Source organism: Rattus norvegicus, chromosome 6, assembly GCF_021556685.1.
Source record: "Rattus norvegicus strain SHRSP/BbbUtx chromosome 6, alternate assembly SHRSP_T2T, whole genome shotgun sequence".
Classification (NCBI taxonomy): domain Eukaryota; kingdom Metazoa; phylum Chordata; class Mammalia; order Rodentia; family Muridae; genus Rattus; species Rattus norvegicus.
Window position 1 is genome coordinate 115,763,367 of NC_141539.1, and position 24,311 is coordinate 115,787,677.

Genomic DNA, 24,311 nt, shown 5'->3' on the forward strand with positions numbered 1-24,311 from the left:
AGAGCACTTAAGAATCTTGATTGGGACATACTCATCTCAGTGAAGACAGAAGTTCTCAATGAATCAATACCTAGGGCACGTAGAGGGCTCAGCTTTGCTCCACACTAGGGGGCGCCATTCACATACAACATGACACAGCAGAGAGGTGCCCTGGAATTCTAAAATGAGGTAGCTTTTCACATGGTGGCTCCTCAAAGACAATGGCTCCCTACCATTGTATCTTTTTCTTTCTTTCTTTCTTTCTTTCTTTCTTTCTTTCTTTCTTTCTTTCTTTCTTTCTTTCTTTCTTTCTTTCTCCCTCTCTTTTTCTTTCTTCCTTCCTTCCTTCTTTCCTTCTTTCTAATTATCAATTGTGAGGTTTGAGCATATATTCCATGGACTAAATTTTTAGAGGGGACTTCAGATGTCTGAAAAATTAACATAAAGCACAGAATATCTCTCCTTGGACCAGCGTGTGCTGTTTGCAAAAGGATATCATTCTTTCAAACTTCTCAATGCTTTTCTGGGATGAAAGAAAGGACAAAGTGACTACCTTAATTAGTGTAGATGAGAGCACTTCAATTCCTGATGAAGTTCCTGGCAACTAAGATAGGGGGTTTGCCGCCCCCACCCCCACCCCAAGAAGTAAAACTTCTACTCACTGCCCAGACATGAAATTCTTAGGCCTTTCCAGAGCTCTTCTGAGAAGAAAATTTAAACGGTTGGCCTTCATTCTCAAGGCCTACAGTGTGATTGGAATGGCCTCTTAAGAAGGATTGGTGGGAAGTCAGAAAATGTTCCCTTTTTCAAACATAAAGGGCAGAATAGAAGTGCTTAGAGATCGGAATTAAAACCATCGGGTGCTGTTTGCTCAAGTCCTTTGCTTCCCTTTATTTGAGATTAGAACTGTCGGAATGGAATTGAAATAAGTTACAATCCTCCAAAGCTGGGTCTTTTACTCCCTGTGGCTCCCGGGGCTGTTTGTTATAGTGATTCGTGATAGTCAGCATTTTGATCTTCAAGGGGTTCACTCTTTAAATCACAGAATAATCATCACACGAATGAGGGAAAGTGGGTCAGCATGGTTGGAAAGTCAAGTCCTGTGGGATGCCTCCCTGAACTCTATACCTCACTATTTCTAACAGTTGTTTCTCTGCTCCTGGTTAAGTCATGGCTCTGAGGATCAATCAAAAAACAAAAACAAAAACAAAAACACAAAAAACTCTTGCTGAAAATGGTTCACTAGGTATTTTATCTTCTAAGTTGCAATGAGTATCTAGAACCTAACATCTACTTAAGTTACCCCTGACTGGATCTCTGGGTTCCGATTTCACATCACATTGAAAGGGTTTGGAGACCCTCTCAGTCATGAAATTGACAAGAGAAATCGAACCAAAGCAAGTGCAAACTATCATACGGTATGGTCGCTGAATTAATTTGACTATACAATGTTTGACACTAGTTTTCATTTCCAAAGACAAGGCCCAGGGGAAAAAATTTCTAGGTGTTTATATTTTGAACAGAATCACCATAAAACTGTTTAAAAATTTCCCCTCTCTTCATAGTAAGAGTGCATCATGTTGGGACACTGACTCCCTTTGCCTAGAGAAAGTCTTCTTTTCCTCTGCTTGTGCCTTAGTTCTTAGACTAGGATTAAGAAAATGAAGTCGGGTGACCTGAAAGCGAACTTGATATTCTGGAGCCTGGCAGATACCTCTCCACTTTCCTCATTCTCCTTTCAAAAGGAAGCAAATACCCAAAAGACTTTCCACATTAGCAGTTCATGCCTTGGACATACAAGTAACCTTGGTTTAAAGAATTAAAGTCCACCAAATTATTCATATTGATTTGTCAAGTGCATCATAAACATGAGCTTTCGTCTTTATTAAGAATCTGTAGAATAAATGCAACAATTATGAATTCAAAAATGTATGGCAAAGGAAAGTGTGTTGACTAGGGTCTTGCGAATCGTACTTTGAGACATATTGCACTAAATGATGTAGTTCTGATCAGAAAACAAGCTCACAACAGTACACAACTTCCTGTTTCTGGTTCTGGTTGTGCCTGAGAGAGCTGAGATGCAAGATTTCTACCTCAAATCCTGATTCCTCCCAAATTTCCCATGGGTCCATCCGTTCTGTAAGCATAGTCATGTTTCCTACTTACCTGTGGTGAAATATGCATCTCAACGGACAACATGCCCAACCGAAGGGTCAATTCTGACACACCTTAAACAAAGCAACTTAGAGCTGGGGTCAGGCAGGCCGGCAGGCGAGAAATTCCCTAGAGCTCTTCTTCCCTAGATCCCCAGCAAGTGATGGCACATGGGAGGTGTTAATGCATTATTCTTTTCTCAGGAATGGAGGCTAATTATTTTTCAAGGCCACCTACCCCAAGCCAAAGAAGGGAAGAGAAGGGGAAAAGACAGAGAACAAGGAAGAAGAAAGGAGAGGTAAAGACGGCAGTAAAGGAATCGGAGGAAATGATAGCTCAGTGGGTGTCACTATTGCTGTGATAAAATACCATGACCAAAACAAAAATAGGAAGAAAGGGTTAATGTTATTTTAAACTTCCAATTGATAGTTCATCTCTGATAAAAGTCAACATAGGAATTCAAGTCAAGAACCGAGAGGCTGGACCATAACCAGAAGTCATGGATGGAGGAGTGCTGCTTACTGGTTTACTCTCCTGACTTGTTCAGTTTCGTATAAAGCCTGGGAGCACCTACCCTAGGTATAACACTGTCCACAGTAGACTTGCTCCCACCATTAATCAAGAAAACGCCCTAAGGCTTGCCTATGTGCCAATCTAATAGAAGTGTGTTCTCAATTGAGGTTCTTCTTCCCAGACAAGCATGGTTTGTGCCAGGCTCACACACACACACACACACACACACACACACACACACCAGGACAGTGGGTAAAGTACTTTCGGTACAAGCATGAAGATCTTTGTTGGAACCCCAGCACACATACAAAAGCCAATAAACCCCAATGCTCGACATTTGGCAGCAAGTGGATCCCAGAGGCTCAATGTCAGAATCGCTTAATTGATAAATCTCGGTCCCAGTGAGAGACCCTGTCTCAGGAAAACAAGGTGGGTAGCACCTGAGAAATAACACACAAGATTGACTTCTGCCTTCTTGTCTTCTTACACATAAAAGCACAGAAAAACATTTATGCACACAAAAAATAACATGGTGGGATGTAGAGAAAAAGGAAAGGTTCAATGACTTACTTGTGGAGGCTGGCATAAGAAAACCAATTAATGCCAATTGTCTAGATGCCTCTTATGAAGATGACAGCTGTCCAGAAACTGGATTGCAGCCACTGTCTCATTTCAAAGAGGCCACCAAACAGCTGTTAGGAGGCAAGAGTGTTCATTGGCTACTGATCTGGTCTGTATTAAAATTGATGGCCACTCTCCATCCTTCTCTATTCAAAAATCCCCAAGTGCCATGAGGCTCTCTGAGTGTTTAATTTAGAGAATCAATCACCTCTGGAAGTATTTAAATAGTAGGATGCTTGTGAACCAGGAAATCACAAAGCACAGAGCAGAATATTGTCTTGTCATGACATGTGTGCACACTCCTCCAGGATAGAGAAGTCTCAGAATGAACGATTTGAACTCACCCTCTTCTGTAACTATAATTCAATCATTTAATTTCCCCAACCTCCATGACCCAGTAAAGTGGACCAAAAGAAACAAGGGAAAATGGCCAGAACTAGTCCATCACCTTTGGAACAACTTTCTCTCGCCTTTTATTTCGTTCCACGGCTGTTGGAAACCAGAGAATGGTGTTCAGTTTTTAAATAATATAGGTCATTCTCTATAAATGGGTTTATAGAAGCTCTTAAAAGAATTGCTTTACATCATCTTATTCATGGTGCAGTACACGGGCACATAGCATGAGAAAAGATGTAGAGACACATGCTGGCTCATGCCACTCTAGAGGCACTAAAAGGACTTGCTCATGCTGAGACTGAGTGATGCTGCAGCTCCCCTTTCAATCAGTAGACATTAATACAAAGGGAAAAACCAGATGTTCTCTCTCAACTCCAGTAGACATGGGAAAGTTAATAGAATTAATTGTATCATGGGAAAATAATTCATATTTGGTATGGGGATAAATACCTTGATGAAGATGATTATAAATGAGACACATTACCAAGAGAAATTATAAAAATGTTGCCAATGGACTGGTTCTTGAGGTAGGGAGGAAGGTTAATAAGATAATTCCTCAAAACCTCTTTAAACCTAGGGTGCTATTAAGATAATAGTTTCGAATAAATTTCTGTACCATACATGCATAAAACCATGCAACTGGACCAATGGCAGAATATAATATTCATAAATGGTATTTTTCACTCCCATTTCATTTTTAAAGGCTAAGTTTTTATCAGATTAAATGAATATTTGTGCTCTTCTGAGAACTGGGAGACAGAAACGAATTAGTGTGAAATACAGGGACAAAAATCTAAGGCATGAAATGCAAATCTTGTTTGGGGCTGGACTCGTTCATTAGATGGATGCTTGGAGTCTTTTATCAAAATACAACCACTTAGCTAAATGATTACTTCCCAAATAGATGTATAAACAAATTCCTAAATAGGCATTTTACTTTCTCAGGGGACTACTCTGTCATTTTAAAGAACCCAATAAATCTTCCTTCCTGAAAAATACCAATATACTTTAAGATTTTTGCATTAGTAATAAAAGGTACAGTAACATAAGAGCCTCAGAGAAAACACCATTGCTGCTTCCTAAAACTGTTGAACTTTACACAATAACAGTATGCCTATTTGTCATTACTTTTGTTGTTAATGATTTGTACTTTTTGTAACTTTACTGCTTATTGAACCTACGCGTAGGCTAGACAAGCTTTTATCAATAAGGTACATCTTCAGCCCTTTTGCTCTCTCTCTCTCTCTCTCTCTCTCTCTCTCTCTCTCTCTCTCTCTCTCTCTCCCCAGGATCTACCCAAGTTTCCCAGAGTAGAAATCATTGTGTGGCTCAGGCATACCTGGAATCTGTCTGCCCCACCACCAACCATTCCATCTCAGCCTCCTCAGTAGCTGGGATTACAGACCTGTACCACAAAGCCTGGCTGACATGTCTTATTAAGAGATGGTATGCTCTGATGAGTTTCAAATCATAAGACCCACAATTTATTTCTAGGATCATGAAGCCAATGTAACCTGAAACAGACCTCTGGTTTTATTTTTCTCTCTGTAAAATGGGACTAAATTGTTTCCCCATGTGTATTCAGTGTTGATTGAGGTCATACTCTGAATTACAGGAAAGTAGTCAAAAGAAAAGCCAACTTATGATGTTTGTACAGACTTTCTTAAGTCAATTGATTCCTTATGAATAAATTTTCACCAAAATCAGGAAAGGAGGATAGAAAGAAACGAGGAGGTCAGTGACGAGTGGGAGGAGGAACAGGAGAAGGAAGAGGTGTTCATAGCAGGCCAAATATGACTTCACTGTGAATGATCAACATGTTCTTGCTAACCTGATGAAAACTTTGGATCAGGGAGCTAAAAGAGAAGGAAGAGGAGGAGGAGGAGGAGGGGGGGGAGAGGAGGAGGAAGAGGAGAGGAAGAGGAGGAGGAAGGGAGGAGGAGGGAGGAGGAGGAGGAGGAAGGGAGGAAGAGGAGGAGGAGGGGGAGGAGGAGGAGGAAAAGAAGCTTCTGATTTTCCTCTGCTCCCAAAGCTGACCCTGTGCCACAGCTCTCCATACCCAAATCCAACTGGAGAAAGTTAGTCTCCCAGGAGTGTGATACACAGACCTACATTCCACTGTCAGACACACCAAAACCAGCTAATACCAGAGATAAACAGATGGCTAGAGGAAAGGGCAAGAACCTAAGCGGCACAAGCCAAGTCCACTTGGCATCTTCAAAACCCAGCTCTCCCACCCCAACTAGTCCTAGATATCCCAACACACCAGAAAAACAAGATTCTGAGTTAAAATCACATTTCATGATGATGTTAGAGGAGTTTAAGGAGGACATAAATAACTCCCTTAAAGAAATTCAGGACAACACAAGTAAAGAAATAGAAGCCCTTAAAGAGGAAACACAAAAATTCCTTAAAGAATTACCAGAAAACGCAGCCAAGGAATTGAACAAAACCATCTAGGATCTAAAAAAATGGAAACAGAAACAATAAAGAAAGCACAAAGGGAGACAACCCTGGAGATAGAAAACCTAAGAGAGATGTCAGGAGTCATAGATGTATCACCAATAGAATACAAGAGATAAAAAGAGAGAATCTCACAGGCAGAATATACCATAGAAAACACTGACACAACAGTTCAAGAAAATGCAAAACACAAAAAGCTCCTAATTTAAAACATTCAGTAAATCAAGGACACAAAGAGAAGGTCAAACCTAAGGATAATAGGGGTAGAAGATAGCAAACTATCTTCTGGAAGATTCCCAACTTAAAGGGCCTATAAATATCTTCAACAAAATTACAGAAGAAAATTTCCCTAACCTAAAGAAAGAGATGCCCATAAGCATACAAGAAGCCAACAGTACTCCAAATAGATTAGACCAGAAAAGAAATTCCTCCCGTCGCATAATAGCCCAAACACCAGATGTGCAAAACAAAGAATATTAAAAGCAGTAACAGAAAAAAGTCAAGTAACATATAGAGGCAGACCTATCAGAATTACACTAGACTTCTCAACAGAAACTATAGAAGCTAGAAGACCATGGGCAGATGCCATACAGAACTGAAGAGAACACAAATGCCAGCCCTGGCTACTCTATCCAGAAAACCTCTCAATTACCATAGATGGAGAAAACAAGATATTCCAGGGCAAAACCTAATTCATACAATACCTTTCCACAAATCGAGCCCTCTAAAGGATAATCCTATAAAGGATAATAGATGAAAAACGCCAACAGGAGGAGGGAAACTATACCCTAGGAAAAGCAACAAAGTAGTGTTCTTTCACGAAACCTCAAAGAAGATAGCCACACAAGCATAATCTATGTCCAACAACAAAAATAAGAAGAAACAACAATCATTGGTTTCTAATTACCTCTCAACACCAAGGGACTCAACTCCCCAATAAAAAGATAGATTAACAGACTGGATACATAAAGAGGACCCAGCATTTTCTACATACAGGAAACACACCTCAGTGACAAAGACAGGCACTGCCTCAGAGTAAAAGGCTGGCAAACAATTTTCCAAAGCAAATAGTCCCATGAAACAAGCTGGAGTAGCCGTTCTAATTACAAATAAAATCGACTTTCAACCAAAAGTTATCAAAAAAGATAAAGAAGGATACTTCATATTCCTCAAAGGAAAAAATCCACCAAGATGAACTCCAGTCTATGCTCCAAATGCAAGGGCACCTACATCCATAAAAAAAAAAAAAAAAAAAAAAAACAAACAAACAAACAAAAAACAATCATAGTCAGAGACTTCAAAACCCTACTATCAGCAATGGACAGATAATGGAAACAGAAAATAAAGAGACACAGAGAAACTAACGGAAGTTATGAACCAAATGAATTTAACAGATATCTATAGACCATTACATCCTAAAATGAAAGAATATACCTTTCTCTTAACACCTCATGGAACCTGCTCCAAAACTGATCATATAATTGGTCACAAACAACCCTCAACAGATAAAGAAGATTGAAATAATCCCATGCATTCTTTGAGATCATGATGGACTAAGACTGGCCTTAAATAACAACAAAAATGACAGAAACCCCACATACGCAAGGAAGCTGAACAATGCTCTACTTAATGATAAAGAAATTAAAGTCTTTTTAGAATTTAATGAAAATGAAGGCAAAATATACCCAAACATATGGGAAAGCAGTACTAAAAAAAAAACTCGTAGCTCTGAGTGCCTCCAAAAAAGAAACTGGAGAAAGCATACACCAGCAGTTTGAGAGCACAACTGAAAGCTCCACAACAACAAGAGCAAATACACCCAAGAGGACTAGGTGCTAGAAAATAATCAAACTCAGGGGTCTAAAACAACCAAGTAGAAACACAGAAAACTATACAAAGGATCAGCTAAACCAGGAGTTGGTTCTTTGAGAAAATCAACAAGATAGATAAACCTTTAGCCAGATTAACCGGAGGTCAAAAAGAGAGTATTCAAATTAACAAAATTAGAAATGAAAAGGGAGACATAACAACAGGAACTGAAGAAATTCAAAAAGCCATCAGATCCTACAAAAGCCTATACTCAACAAAATTCGAAAATCTGGATGAAATGGACAATTTTCTACACAGGTACCAGGGACCAAAGTTAAATCAGAATCAGATAAACCACCTAAATAGTCACATAACTCCTAAAGAAATAGAAGCAGTCATTAAAGTCTCCCAACCACAAAAAGTCCCAGAACAGATGGATTTAGTGGAGAATTCTATCAGACCTTCATAGAAGACCTTATAACAATACTGTCTAAACTATTCCACAAAATAGAAACAGAAGGAACCCTACCACATTTCTTCAATGAAGACACAATTATGCTTATACCTAAAACATGCCAAGACCCTACAAAGAAAGAGAACTTCAGACTAATTTCCCTTACGAATATTGATGCAAAAATACTCAATAAAATTCTTGCAAACAGAATCCAAGAACACATCAAAACAATCATGTATCATGATCAAATAGGCTTCATCCCAGGGATGCAGGGATGGTCCAACATACGGAAATACATCAATGTAATCCACTATATAAACAACTCTAAGAAAAAAACCACATGATCATCGAATTAGATGCTAAGAAAACATTTGACAAAATTCAACACCCCTTCATGTTAAAAGTCTTGGAAAGATCAGGAATTCAAGGCCAATATCTAAACAGAGTAAAAGCAATATACAGCAAACCAGCAGCCAACATCATGCTAAATGGAGAGAAACTTGAAGCAATACCACTAAAATCAGGGACTAGACAAGGCTACCCTCTCTCTCCTCTACCTGTCCAATATACTAGTTGAAATCCTAGCCAGAGCAATTAGACAAAAAAAAAAAAGAGGTCAATGGGATACAAATTGGAAAGGAAGAAGTCAAAATATCACTTCAGCAGATGCTGTGACAGTATACATAAGTGACCCCAAAAACTCAACCAGAGAACTCCTACAGCTGACAAACAACTTCAGCAAAGTGGCTGGGTATAAAATTAACTCAAACAAATCAGTAGACTTCCTCTAATCAAAGGATAAATAGGCTGAAAAAGAAATTAGGGAAATGATACCCTTCACTGTAGTCACAAATAATATAAAATACCTCAGTGCGACTCTAACCAAGCAAGTAAAAGATCTGTATGACAAGAACTTCAAGTCGCGGAAGAAAGAAATCAAATATCTCAGAAGATGGAAAGATCTCCCAATCTCTTGGATTGGCAGAATTAATATAGTAAAAATGGACATCTTGCCAAAAGCAATCTACAGATTCAATGTAATCCCCATGAAAATCCCAATCAATTCTTAACAGAGTTTGAAAGAGCAATTTGCAAATTCATTTGGAATAACAAAAAACCCAGATAGTGAAAACTATTCTCAACAAAAATAGAACTTCTGGGGAAATCATCATCCCTAACCTCCAGCTGTAATATACAGCAGTAATGATAGAAACTGTATGGTCTCTTGGTACAAAGACAGGCAGGTAGATCAATGCAATAGAATTGAAGACCCAGAAATAAACTCAGACACCGAAAGTCACTTGATCTTTGACAAAGGAACTAAAACCATCCAGTGGAAAAAAAGACAGCATTTTCAACTGGATCAACTGGTGGTCAGCATGTATGATGCAGAGGATGGCCTTGTTGAGCATCAGTGGGAGGAGAGGCCTTTGGTCCTGTCAAGGCTCAATGCCCCACTGTAGAGGAATGTCAGGGCGGGGAGGTGGGAGAGAGTGGTTGGGTGGTGGATCACTCTTATATAGTCATGGCAAGATAGTGGATAGTGGTTTTCCAGAGGGGAAGCTGGGAAAGAGGATAACATTTGAAATATAAATCAAAAATACCCAATTAAAAACTGTCAAAAGAAGAAAGAAAGAGAGAGAGAGAGAGAGAGAGAGAGAGAGAGAGAGGAAGGAAGGAAGGAAGGAAGGAAGGAAGGAAGGAAGGAAGGAAGGAAGGAAGGAAGGAAGGAAGGAAAAGAAGGAGGAGGAAGAAGAAGAGAAAGGAAGAAAAAGAAGAGGAGGGGAAGGAGAGGAGGAGGAGGAGGAGGAGGAGGAGGAGGAGGAGGAGGAGGAGGAGGAGGAGGAGCATCTGTCCCTGAAAATACTTGGAGAAATACTATACTTGAGGAATAGTAATGACATGTGACATGACAGGCCTGAATGTAAAGTCCCATAAGGCACATCCCTTGACAATATCTTGCCACTTTTCTTTTACGACATCAAAAATGCTAGGGAGAAAGAAAAACTGTCCAGATATCACCTACTCTCAAGGATCTCTCTTCTCTTAAATTGTCTAGACCCAAGAGGAATAGGAAAACATTTTTTTCTTTTTTCCCCCATCTTTACTAAATTGGATATTTTTATTTACATTTCAAATGGTATTGCCATTCCCTATTTTCAGACCAACATCCTCCTAACCCCGCCCCTGCCATTCTATATGGGTGTTCCCCTCCCCATCCTCCCCCCATTACTGCCCTCCCCCCAACAATCATGTTCACTGGGGGTTCAGTCTTGGCAGGACAAAGGGCTTCCCCTTCCACTGGTGCTCTTACTAGGATATTCATTGCTACCTATGAGGTCAGAGTCCAGGGTCAGTCCATGTATAGTCTTTAGGTAGTGGCTTAGTCCCTGGAAGCTCTGGTTGCTTGGCATTGTTGTTCATATGGGGTCTCGAGTCCCTTCAAGCTCTTTCAGTCCTTTCTCTGATTCCTTCAATGGGGATACCGTTCTTAGTTCAGTGGTTTGCTGTTGGCATTCGCCTATGTATTTGCCATATTCTGGCTGTGTCTCTCAGGAGAGATCTACATCCAGTTCCTGTCAGCCTGCACTTCTTTGCTTCATCCATCTTATCTAGTTTGGTGGCTGTATATGTATGGGCCACATGTGGGGAAGGCTCTGAATGAGTGTTCCTTCAGCCTCTGTTCTAAACTTTGCCTCCCTATCCCCTCCCAAGGGTATTCTTGTTCCCTTTTTAAAGAAGGAGTAAGTCATCCACATTTTGGTCATCCATCTTGAGTTTCATGTGTTCTGTGCATCTAGGGCAATTCAAGCATTTGGGCTAATAGCCACTTATCAATGAGTGCATACCATGTGTGTTTTTCTGTGATTGGGTTACCGCACTCAGGATGATATTTTCCAGTTCCAACCATTTGCCTACGAATTTCATAAAGTCATTGTTTTTGATAGCTGAGTAATATTCCATTGTGTAGATGTACCATATTTTCTGTATCCATTCCTCTGTTGAAGGGCATCTGGGTTCTTTCCAGCTTCTGGCTATTATAAATAAGGCTGCTATGAACATAGTGGAGCATGTGTCTTTGTTATATGTTGGGGCATCTTTTGGGTATGTGCCCAAGAGAGGTATAGTTGGATCCTCAGGCAGTTCAATGTCCAATTTTCTGAGGAACCTCCAGATTGATTTCCAGAATGGTTGTACCAGTCTGCAATCCCACCAACAATGGAGGAGTGTTCCTCTTTCTCCACATCCTTGCCAGCATCTGCTGTCGCTGGAGTTTTTGATCTTAGCCATTCTGACTGGTGTGAGGAGGAATCTCAGGGTTGTTTTGATTTGCATTTTCCTGATAACTAAAGATGTTGAATATTTCTTTAGGTGCTTCTCAGCCGTTCGACATTCCTCAGCTATGAATTCGTTGCTTAGCTCTGAACCCCATTTTTAAAAGGGTTATTTGTCTCCCTGCAGTCTAACTTCCTGAGTTCTTTGTATATTTTAGATATAAGCCCTCTTTCAGTTGTAGGATTGGTAAAGATCTTTTCCCAATCTGTTGGTTGCTGTTTTGTCCTAACCACAGTGTCCTTTGCCTTACAGAAGCTTTGTAGTTTTATGAGATCCCATTTGTCGATTCTTGATCTGAGAGCATAAGCCATTGGTGTTTTGTTCAGGAAATTTTCTCCAGTGCCCATGTGTTTGAGATTCTTCCCCACTTTTTCTTCTATTAGTTTGAGTGTATCTGGTTTGATGAGGTGGTCCTTGATCCACTTGGACTTAAGCTTTGTAACAGGGTGATAAGAAAGGATCGATCTGAATGCTGACCTCCAGTTGAAACAGGACCATTTGCTGAAAAGGCTATCTTTTTTCCATTGGATGGTTTTGGCTCCTTTGTCAAAAATCAGGTGACCATAGGTGTGTGGTTTCATTTCTGGGTTTTCAATTCTATTCCATTGGTCTGCCTGCCTGTCTCTGTACCAATACCATGCAGTTTTTATCACTATTGCTCTGTAATACTGCTTGAGTTCAGGGATAGTGATTCCCCCTGAAGTCCTTTTATTGTTCAGGATAGTTTTAGTTATCCTGTTTTTTTTTTATTCCAGATGAATTTGCAAATTATTCTGTCTAACTCTGTGAAGAATTGAATTGGAATATTGATGGGGAGTGCATTGAATCTGTAGATCGCTTTTGGTAAAATGGCCATTTTTACTATATTAATCCTGCCAATCCATGAGCATGGGAGATCTTTACATCTTCTGAGATCGTCTTCAATTTCTTTCTTCAGAGGCTTGAAGTTCTTATGATACAGATTTTTTCGCTTGCTTGGTTAAAGTCACACTGAGGTATTTTATATTATTTGGGACTATTATGAGGGGTGTCCTTTCCCTAATTTCTATCTCAGTTTGTTTCTCTTTTGTGTACAGGAAGGCTACTGAATTTTTTGAGTAATTTTATACCCAGCCACTTTGCTGAAGGTGTTTGTCAGGTTTAGTAGTTCTCTGGTGGAACTTTTGGGATCACTTAAATATACCATCATATCATCTGAAAACAGTAATATTTGACTTCTTCCTTTCCAATCTGTATCCCTTTGATCACATTTTGTTGTCTGATTGCTCTGACTAGGATTTCGAGAACTATACTGAATAAGTAGGGAGCGAGTGGGCAGCCTTGTCTAGTCCCTGATTTTAGTGGGATTGCTTCAAGTTTCTCTCCATTTACTTTAATGTTAGCGACTGGTTTGCTGTATATGGCTTTTACTATGTTTAGGTATGGGCCTTGAATTCCTGTTCTTTCCAGGACTTTTATCATGAAGGGGTGTTGAATTTTATCAAATGCTTTCTCAGCATCTAATGAAATGATCATGTGGTTTTTATCTATCAGTTTGTTAATATACTAGATTACGTTGATGGTTTTCCTTATATTAAACCATCCCTGCATGCCTGGGATGAAGTCTACTTGATCATGATGGATGATTGTTTTGATGTGCTCTTGGACTCGGTTTGGCAGAATTTTATTGAGTATTTTTGCATCGATATTCATAAGGGAAATTGGTCTGAAGTTTTCTGTCTTTGTTGGGTCTTTGTGTGGTTTAGGTATAAGAATAATTTTGGCTTCATAGAAGGAATTCAGTAGCACTCCATCTGTTTCAATTTTGTGGAATAGTTTGGATAGTATTGGTATGAGGTCTTCTATGAAGGTCTGATAGAATTCTGCACTGAACCCATCTGGACCTGGGCTCATTTTGGTTGGGAGACTTTTAATGACTGCTTCTATTACTTTAGGAGTTATGGGGTTGCTTAAATGGTTTACCTGCTCCTGGTTTAACTTTGGTACCTGGTATCTGTCTAGGAAATTGTCCATTTCCTCCAGATTTTCAAGTTTTGTTGAATATAGGCCTTTGTAGTAGGTTCTGATAATTTTTTTAATTTCCTCTGATTCCATTGTTTTGTCTCCCTTTTCATTTCTGATTTTGTTAATTTGGACACACTCTCTTTGTCCTCTCATTAGTCTGGCTAAGGGTTTATCTATCTTGTTGATTTTCCCAAAGAACCAGCTTTTGGTTCTGTTGATTCTTTGTATGGTCGTTTTTGTTTCTACTTGGTTGATTTCAGCTCTGAGTTTGATTATTTCCTGCCTTCTACTTCTCCTGGATGTATTTGCTTCTTTTTGTTCTAGAGCTTTTAGGTGTGCTGTCAAGCTGCTGATATATGCTCTCTCCTGTTTCTTTCTGCAGGCACTCATAGCTATGAGTCTTCCTCTTAGTACAGCTTTCATTGTATCCCATAAGTTTGGGTATGTTGTACCTTCATTTTCATTATATTCTAAGAAGTCTTTAATTTCTTTCCTTATTTCTTTCTTGACCAGGTTATCATTGAGTAGAGCACTGTTCAACTTCCATGTATATGTGGGCATTCTTCCCTTATTGTTATTGAAGACCAGCTTTAGCTGTGGTGGTTTGATAGAATGCATGGGATTATTTCTATCTTTCTGTATTTGTTGAGGCTTGTTTTGTGCCCGATTATATGGTCAATTTTGGAGAAAGTACCATGAGGTGGTGACAAGATGGTATATCCTTTTGTTTTAGGATAGAATGTTCTATAAATATCTGTTAAGTCCATTTGGTTCATAACTTCTGTTAGTCTGTCTATGGCTCTGTTTAAATTCTGTTTCCATGATCTGTCCATTGATGAGAGTGGGGTGTTGAAATCTCCTACTATTATTGTGTGAGATGCAATGTGTGCTTTGAGCTTTAGTAAGGTTTCTTTTATGTATGTAGGTGCCCTTGTATTTGGAGCATAGACATTTAGGATTGAGAGTTCATCTTGGTGGATTTTTCCTTTGATGAATATAAAGTGTCCTTCCTTATCTTTTTTGATGACTTTTTGTTGAAAATCAATTTTATTCGATATTAGAATGGCTACTCCATCTTGCTTCTTTGGACCATTTGCTTGGAAAGTTATTTTCCAGCCTTTTACTCTGAGTTAGTGTCTGTCTTTGTCTCTGAGTTGTGTTTCCTGTAGGCAGCAAAATGCTGGGTCCTCATTACATGTCCAGTTTGTTAATCTGTGTCTTTTTATTGGGGAATTGAGTCCTTTGATGTTGAGAGATATTAAGGAATAGTGATTGTTGCTTCCTGTTATCTTCGTATTTGGAGGTTAGATTATGTTTGTGTGCTTGTCTTCTCTTTGTTTTGTTGCAAAATGATTAGTTTCTTGCTTTTTCTAGGGTGTAGCTTGCTTGTGAGGCTTTACCATTTATTACCCTTTGTAGTGCTGGATTTGTAGAAATATATTGTGTAAATTGTTTTTGTCATGGAATATCATGGTTTCTCCATCTATATTAATTGAGAGTTTTGCTGGATACAGTAATCTGGGCTGGCATTTGTGTTCTCTTAGGTCTATATGACATCTGTCCAAGAACTTCTGGCTTTCATAGTCTCTGGTGAGAAGTATGGTGTAATTCTGATAGGTCTACCTTTATATTCCCTTACTGCTTTTCCCTTACTGCTTTTAATATTCTTTCTTTGTTTTCTGCATTTGGTATTTTGACTATTATGTGACAGGAGGAGTTTCTTTTCTGGTCCAATCCATTTGGAGTTCTGTAGGCTTCTTGTTAGTTTATGGGCATCTCTTACTTTAGTGTAGGGAAGTCTTCTTCTATGATTTTGTTGAAGATATTTACTGGTCTTTTGAGTTGGGAGTCTTCACTCTCTTCTATACCTATTATCTCATTGTGTCTAGATTTCCTGTATGTTTTGGGACAGTAGCTTTTTCCATTTTACATTATCTTTGACGTTGTGTCAATGATTTCTATGGAATCTTCTGCTCCTGAGATTCTTACTTCTATCTCTTGTATTCTGTTGGTGATGCTTGTATCTACAGCTCCTTGTCTCTTCCTTTAGTTTTCTATATCCAGGGTTGTCTCCCTTTGTGCTTTCTTTATTGTATCTATTTCCATTTTCAATTCCTTCACCTGTTTGATTATGTTTTCCTGTAATTCTTTCAGGGATTTTTGTGTTTCCTCTCTAAGGTCTTCTACTTGTTTACTTGTGTTTTCCTGCATTTCTCAAAGGGGGTTCTTTATTTCTTGAAGTCCTCCATCATCATGATCAAATGTGATTTTAAATCTAGATCTTGCTTTTCTGGTGTGTTTGGATATTCAGTGTTTGCTTTGGTGGGAGACTTGGGCTCCGATGATGCCATGTAATCTTATTTTCTGTTGCTTGGGTTCCTGTGCTTGCCTCTCACCATCAGGTTGTCTCTGGTGTTACTTTGTTCTGCTATTTCTGACAGTGGTTAGACCGTCCTATAGGCCTGTGTGTCACGTGTGCTGTAGACCTGTTTTCCTGTTTTCTTTCAGCCAGTTATGGGAACAGAGTGTTCTGCTTTCAGGCGTGTAGTCTTTCCCATCTGCTGGTCTTCAGCTGTTCCTGTGGGTGTGTGTCCTGAGTCCACCAGGCAGGTCACTTGGAGCAGAAAAGTTGGTCTTATCTCTAGTCTAGAGCCTGAAGTCACTCCTTGGGACTGGGTTTCAGCTCTCCATGAGGGCAGCAACAAGAAGGGCCTGCCCCTACTTCTGGGTCCCTGTGCACAGGGGACCCTGGTGGTGCTATGTGTTTTCCTCTAGAGTCAGAAATGTGAGCAGAGAGTAGTCTCCTCTGGTTTTCAGGCATTTCTGCCCCTCTGAAGGTCTAGTTCTCCCTCCCTCAGGATTTGGGTGCAGGGAGCTGTTTGACTGGTCTGTTCAGATCCAGGCGGTGTCTGGACCACAGTGTTGAGTGCCCCATCTTCCTGTTCCCAGAGGCCCTATACAGTTTCCTCTTGGGCCAGGGATGTGGGCAAAGGTGGGCAGAAGTGTCAATCTCTCCTGCCCTGCAGTCTCAAGATTGCCCACATGTCTGGGCGATGAGCTCTCTCTCTCACGGGGTTTGGGAGCAGGGAACTGTGGGCTGGGATCAGCAAGGTTCAGGCACCAGTTAGAAACCAGGAGTTGGACAACTTCTAAAAGGAGACATTATAATGCACAGTATGTTTTTATTAAAATCTCAACGAAATTCATTGCTTGCTAATGATTTTGGCACTACTTTCATTCCTCACTATAACTAGCTCCTTAGGATACAGCAGGTCTCTAAAATCTGTGTCTTGGTAAGAAGATATAGTTCACTGGCTAATGTATTTGCATAGCAGGCTCAGGCTATGGATTCTGTTCCCAGCATTCTCTTAAAAATTTGGACAATCATTTGTCCACTAGACTACGAAAGGTTAATCAGAAGAACTAGAAAGGTCAGGTAGAGCAAGCTGGAAAGGCATTCCATCTGCATTTCTCCCAACCTCAACGTAAGGATAGACATGATAGGGAATGATAGGTGCTAACACAGGAAAACAGACATATTAAACGTATGCTACCTCAATAAGGAGATAGGAGATAAGCATTCAGTAGGCAAAATATTAGATGCAGGACCAGTGTAAGAGTATGAAATATTTCACAAAACAAAGTCACAGCAAAAAGTAAAAAAAAAATGTATGTTTATATGATGCAATCAGTTTAGAGCTACCCCAAACATGAACTACCATGCACCATTTACTCAGCCATCCACCAAAAATAGGCATTTATGATAATAATTAAAGATGATTCCTAGACTCAAAAATTTTAGAATACAGTAGGAAAAGACAGACTTGAAAACTAAGAAAGCGAATCTAGTGTTTCGGGTGGCATGCTAGCATTGCAGCATGCAGTGGGGGTAAAATAGAAGAATTAGCCAATGTTCATGAAGTAAAAATAAAGAAGGAATTAATAAAACTATGCCCTGGCCTAAGCACATATGAGATGAATTTCACTCATGTGGTTTTTGATAATAGAACAAGTTTAAAATGTTGTTTTCTTTATATATTTATGTGAGTAACCTTCTTTATATCTCTAACTAACTTCATATTATAAATATTTCAGGGTCTTCAAAGGAAAGTTATTTAAGACTGTGGCCTCTGCCACAAAATCTGCCATAAAAATCAAAATAAATTTTGTTTCAGAATTTTTAAATATCTTGTGGTATTTTGTATTAATTCGTTCGTTTATTCACTTGCATCCCAGTATCAGCCACAACTCCCAGTCCATGCCTCACACAGCTTCTTGCCCTATCTGCCCTTTCCCTTCTCCTCTGAGAAGGAAGCGTTCCCCTCCCAGATATCCATCCACCCTGACCCATCAAGTCACTGCAGGACTAGGGGTATCCTCTCCCACAAAGGCCAGACAAAGTGGCCCAGTTAGGGGATCAGGATCCATAGGCAGACAACAGATTCAGGGACAGCCCCTGCTCCATTTCTTGGGGGATCTGCATGAAGACCAAGGTTCACATCTGTTACACATGTGTAGGGGACCTATCACTCTTTGGTTGGCGGTTAAGTCCCTGGAAGTCCCCAAGGATCCATGTTAGTTAATTCTGTTGGTCTTCCTGTGGAGTCTCTATTCTTTTTTTTTTCTTTCTTTTTTTTTTATTAACTTGAGTATTTCTTATTTACATTTCGAATGTTATTCCCTTTCCCGGTTTCCGGGCAAACATCCCCCTAATCCCTCCTCCTCCCCTTCTTTATGGGTGTTCCCCTCCCCATCTTCCCCCATTGCCGCCCTCCCCCCACAGGAGCAGCAAGTATCTATTCTTTTTGGGACCCTTAATCCTTCCCCCAACTCTTCTATAAGACTCTCTGAGCTCCAACTAATGTTTGGCTGTGTGTCTCTACATCTGTTTCCCTTTGCTACTGACTGGAGCCTCTCAGAAGGCAGTTATGCTAGGATGCACTCTGCAGGCATAACAGTGTATCAGTAATACTATCAAGGATTGGTTCTAGCCCATGGGATGGGTCTCAATACAAAGATGAAGCAGAGACAGAGGTTTTAAGGAACTCTGTTAGCAACAGGAAAGAATCAGGAGCTGGGGATATCCTTCCCTTTCATCATTCACTGTATAAGAAATCACTGAGTGTGAGTTCAGTCTTAGCATCTAAATATTACCCATGATATACCATCAAACATCAGCAATGTTTTGTGTACCCTACAAATATCTACAGTTTTCAACCACGACAGACACCAAATAAAGCTGTTGGTCTGGCAGCCACCTCGATGTTGATGCCCAAGAAGAACCGGATTGCCATCTATGAACTCCTTTTTAAGGAAGGGGCGATGGTTGCCAAAAAAGATGTCCACATGCCCAAACACCCCGAGTTGGCAGACAAGGACATGCTCAACCTTCACATCATGAAGGCCATACAGTCTCTCAAGTCTCGAGGTTACGTGAAGGAGCAGTTTGCTTGGGGACATTTCTACTGGTACCTCACGAATGAGGGCATCCAGTATATCCGGGATTACCTGCACCTACCTCAGGAGATCGTGCCCGCCACCCTGCGCCTCAGCTGTCAGGAGACGAGAACGGCAGGCCTCGGCCCAAAGGTCCAGAGGGTGAGCAGCCTGCAAGATTCACAAGAGGAGAGGCAGACAGAGACACCTACAGAAGGAGTGCTGTGCCCCCTGGAACTGACAAGAAAACTGAGGCTGGGGCTGGCTTGGCAATGGAATTCCAGTTTAGAGGAGGCTTCAGTCGTGGATGTGGTCAGCCACTTCAGTGAAGTTGATTATGTTGTATTGAATAAACTTTAAAGAACAAAAAGCTGCCGGGCTAAATTATTTACTCTCTGCTGTATACTCTTTCTCTTTAACAATCATATATCAAGTTGAAAAGAAATAAATGAAGAACATGTTTCTTTCAATCATTTCTGGGCCCAAATAAAATCTTCTGAGAAGTTTTTATGCTATGGTGGAAGATGCTAAGAGAAATCAGTGGGGTCAGGTACCTCTTGGATGGAGGATGCTTCCAGGAGCCTATGGGGTGACCCAAACTGAGACCTCTACCAGTGAAGGGTATGGAGGTTGACAAGGCCACCTCCTGTATCCAAGTGGGACTCCGGGGAGGGAGGGGGACTACAAGACCTTCAAACTAAAATTTGTCCTGTCTATAAGAAGTACAAGGATAAGGTGGTACAGAGATTGAGGGAACAGCCAACCAACGACTGCCCAAACTTGAGACTCACCCCATGGGAAAGAGCCAACCACTGACATTATTAGTGATACTCAGGCTTATAGTGCAAACAGGAGCCTGGCATAACTGTCTTTTGAGAAGATTCATCCAGCAGCTGATGGAAACAGATGCAGAGACCCACAGCTAAACAACAGGGGAGCTTGAGAAATCTTACAGAAGAATCAGGGTGGAAGGAGAATTGAAAGATCTGGAAGAGTCAAAATACACCATAAAAAGACCCACAGTGTCAACTAAACTGGGGCCATTTGGGCTAACAGAGTCTGAACCACCAACCAAAGAGCATGCATAGGCTGGACCTAGGTCCCCTACACAGATGCAAGAGACATACAGTTTGTTCTTCATGTGGGTGCCCTAACGATTAGAAATGGGGCTATCTATGATTCTGTTCCCTGACTTTGGATTCCTTTCTCATAGCTGGGCTGCTTTGTCTGGCCCCAGTTAAGAAAAATGCACTTAGTCCTGCTATAACTTGATATAACAGGATGGGTTGGTATGCATAGGGAACCTCCCCTTCTCTGAGGAAAAGGAGATGGGGTAGTGGGTGAGGGGATGAGGTTGCCAACAGAAAGAATGGAAACAGGAAACCTCAGGAAGAAAGAGGTTGGGAGGACCTTCCAGAATGTACTAGAGGCCTAAGAGGTAAAAGACTCTCAGGACTCAAAGGGAGGGACCCTAGATGAAATGCCTTACAGTGGGGAGAGGGAACTTGTAGGGCCCACCTCCAGTAGAAAGACAGGGCATCAGGTGAGGGATGGGGTTGTTATCCCACAGTCAAAATTCTGACCCATAATTGTTCCTGTCTGAAAGAACTGCAGAGATGGAAATGGAGAAGAGCCTGAGGAAAAGAAAGTCCAGAGACAGGCCCAAAGTGTGATCCAGCTCAAGGAAAGGGCAAAAGGCCTGACGATATTACTGAGGCTATGGAGCACTCAAAAAAGGGACCTATCAGGACGGCCCTCCAAATGACCCAACAAGCATCCGAAAGCAATGAAGATATTTGCACCAAGCCAATGAACAAAAGCTTCTGACTCCTGTGGTTGAATTAGGGAAAATCTGGAAGAAGCTGAGAGGATGGCAACCCTTTAGGATGACCAGCAGTCTCAATTAGCCTGGACCTCTGAGATCTCTCAGACACTGGATCACCAACCAGGCAGCATACACCAGCTGATATGAGGCCCCCCCCAACACACATATACAGCAGAGGATTCCTGGGTCTGCATTCAGTCAGAGAAGATACACCTAACCCTCAAGAGACAGGAGGTCCCAGGAAGTTTAGAGGTCTGGTGGGGTGGGTGGGGTGGGGACACCCTTGTGGAGATGGATGGGGCAGGGAGGAGGTATGGGATGTGGAACAGTCAGAGGGTGGACCTGGAAGAGAATTAAATCTTGAGAGTAAAAAAAGAAATAATAATAATAACAATAATAGTAATAATAATAATAGGAGGAAGAGAAAGAGAGGAGGAGGAAGAGAAAGAGAGGAGGAGGAGGAGGAGGAGGAGAAGAAGGAGAAGGAGAAGGAGAAGGAGAAGGAGAAGGAGAAGGAGAAGGAGAAGGAGAAGGAGAAGGAGAAGAAGAAGAAGAAGAAGAAGAAGAAGAAGAAGAAGAAGAAGAAGAAGAAGAAGAAGAAGAAGAAGAAGAAGAAGAAGAAGAAGAAGAACTGAAGGAGAAGAAGACCTGAAGGAGAGGAGGGAAGGGCCTGCAATCAGGTTATAAAGAGAATAATTGTTACCATTGGATACCCTTTGATGACATAAAGTACACATGCTGTCACAGAGTGAGATTGCTTTTTAGATCATGAAATGATCTCAGTTTGCTCATTCTCACTCATTGCAGCATGGACTGTACCATGAGATATGAGAGAAGATTGCTTCCTAGGTCATAAAAATCTTCAGATACAAAAACTATAATTAGTAAGAGTCCACACAGGTTCTCAGTACAAAGTCAATATGCTTCATAATGTGGAATTTCCATTGGGAAATTTCATTGATTTGAGAAAATTCTCTAAGTTACTACAAATAAAAATAAGAATAAAAATTATAAGAATATAAAACATTTTAGTGAAATTCATGATAACGGGTCTTGATGCCTACTTTTCTAAAGCCATTCTCTAGGTCATCAAGTGTCCCACAAGTAGTTGTCTTTCCTACTGGAAGTCTAGTATCTTCTCAATCATTTATATTGAAGACCTCCATTCCCAATATGATTAGTGGATGTTTTACATAACTTTCTGGGGAAAAATGCAATGCCATTTCTCTGTTATCATTGATAATTAGATGACATGTAGAAGGTGAAAAGGAGGGTGTGTGTGTGTGTGTGTGTGTGTGTGTGTGTGTGTGTGTGTCTATTTACTGCTCTACATTTTCTCCAACTAAAGGTATAAAGATTAACCTGATATTATTCTTGCATCATTCACTTGCATATGCATGTACATTAAATTTTGTAGTCATGTGTTGCTATATTGAAAAACATACTCCAATAATAAATCTCCGTATGTGAAAATTGCTTTCTTTTCCTACAGTATATAAAAGTGGCAGGGCAATCTGCTCTCTGTGCTCAGACACCAGAGAGCTAAACTTTGAGTGATATCCAACTTTATGAGACACATAAAGATGAAATAAAAATGGGTACGAAGATAAACATTTAAAGAGATAAACGTTGTCAAACAGAAATGATTACAAAGTTTGTAACAATTTGTATTTTTCATTGCTTTTTGTGTACCTGGCTTTTCCACACTATGAATTTCTTTTGTTCATTTCACCTTCTCTTAATAATGTTTGTTCCCATAACCACTGGCATTAACATGAAGAATGGGAGCCAAGACTCAGTTGATATTGATTGAGAAAAATATAAGCAACTAGAAAATGTAAAAGTCTCCTTATATTGTTGATGCTTCTGGCTACTTTCCTTTGATAGCTCTGGAAAATTGAACTCCTTTTCCATACTGTCTAGGACATATAGAATCACCACATTCAACCTATATTTAATCTACAAAATAGCAATTCCCTATTATTTAAACCTAGCAAAATGTCAAAAAAGCAAAAGGTCTGCACATTTCTATTGCATTACAGTTGCTTGTGGTTACTTTAGTTTTTTGGGATTTTTTTTTTTTTTGGTGAAATGCAGAGAGGAAACAAGTTTTTGTTTCCATTGGTGTACCCTTCCTTGATGTTAAATCTTTGTTTCATTAAATTTCATCATTTTATAATGAAAACAACGTTATTTTTAGTGTGACCCATCAATGGCTGCCATTAGAATAATACAACTTCCAATAGAAATTACATATTATTACAAATTATACTCCCTAGTGTATAAAACAGAGCCCATCACACTAGCTTCAAAACAACCTAACACATACATTAGATATATAGAATAATATTCCTAAAAGACACAGCAAGACTCTAAGCTAGAGAAGTTTTTGTTGCTGTTTTTAATTAAAAAAAAATCAATTGTGCTTACCCTACTTTAGTAAGGAGAGGAGAGAGCCGTGGACACACTTTGAGGTAAATGAAAAAGAAAGCTGAATGGGAGACTGACTAATATAAACTTGAGTGAGGCTGGGCTCTCCAGTAACTGAAAAGAACTTGTGCTCTAATCTAACCCTCTGAGACTTTACTTCTGTGTCTAAGAACTTGATAAAGTAGATGAAAGATGTTTAGTGTGCAGTGCGATTCCTTCTCTGAGCGAACAGTATCTCTCTGCTACTCTCAAGCCCACTTACTGTTAACAAGACCATTAAATGCTTGGGGGTTCAAGTTAACCACTCAGTTCTAGGATTCATTTAGTGTGTTTCATTGAGAAACAGTTAAATAAATTCCACAAAGTATATTAAATGCCTTGCTTAGACAGCAATTCACTGCCTAATCCTATGATCTACCGTTGCTATAGTTACGGAAATAAAACAAAGTAACAATAAAGAAATGTGATAAACTGCATAGCCTACACAGGCCACCAGAAACATGCTTAGTTTCTTCTCCCATACCCCTCTTCTCTGTGATAGTAATACCAAGAGGAAGAGCATGAAACAGAACCATTGCTGAGTATTTCTGGAGTTCATTAGTCACCAGTCACTCCCTAAGTGTTTTATATGGCGCTAAGTGAAAAGACCTTCATAAAATGCTTATGGCCTATTTGTAGGTTCATCTTGTAAATGAGAAAACCAAGACTCTCAGGGAACAGTGAATCAAACCACCCAAGATCACAATCTGCATCACACTATCCTAATGCTGAAAGTGCCTGTGAGAAGTGTCCCCTCATGAGAAGTGTCTGCAGCAGACTGATGATACTGAACCTTCATCCATTGACACTTATTTGGAATGAGTGCCTTGACAGATATTACTACATAGAAGA

The 24,311-nt window shown here is 40.1% G+C and overlaps 1 long non-coding RNA gene and 1 pseudogene across 3 annotated transcripts in view; one reads left to right on the forward strand and one right to left on the reverse strand.

Annotated features, from left to right (window-relative positions):
- LOC148005408 (uncharacterized) overlaps positions 1–24,311 on the reverse strand; it is a 353,046-nt gene that overhangs the window by 102,853 nt on the left and 225,882 nt on the right. The window lies entirely within an intron of this gene.
- Positions 18,992–19,517, forward strand: LOC134479456 (small ribosomal subunit protein eS10-like; annotated as a pseudogene).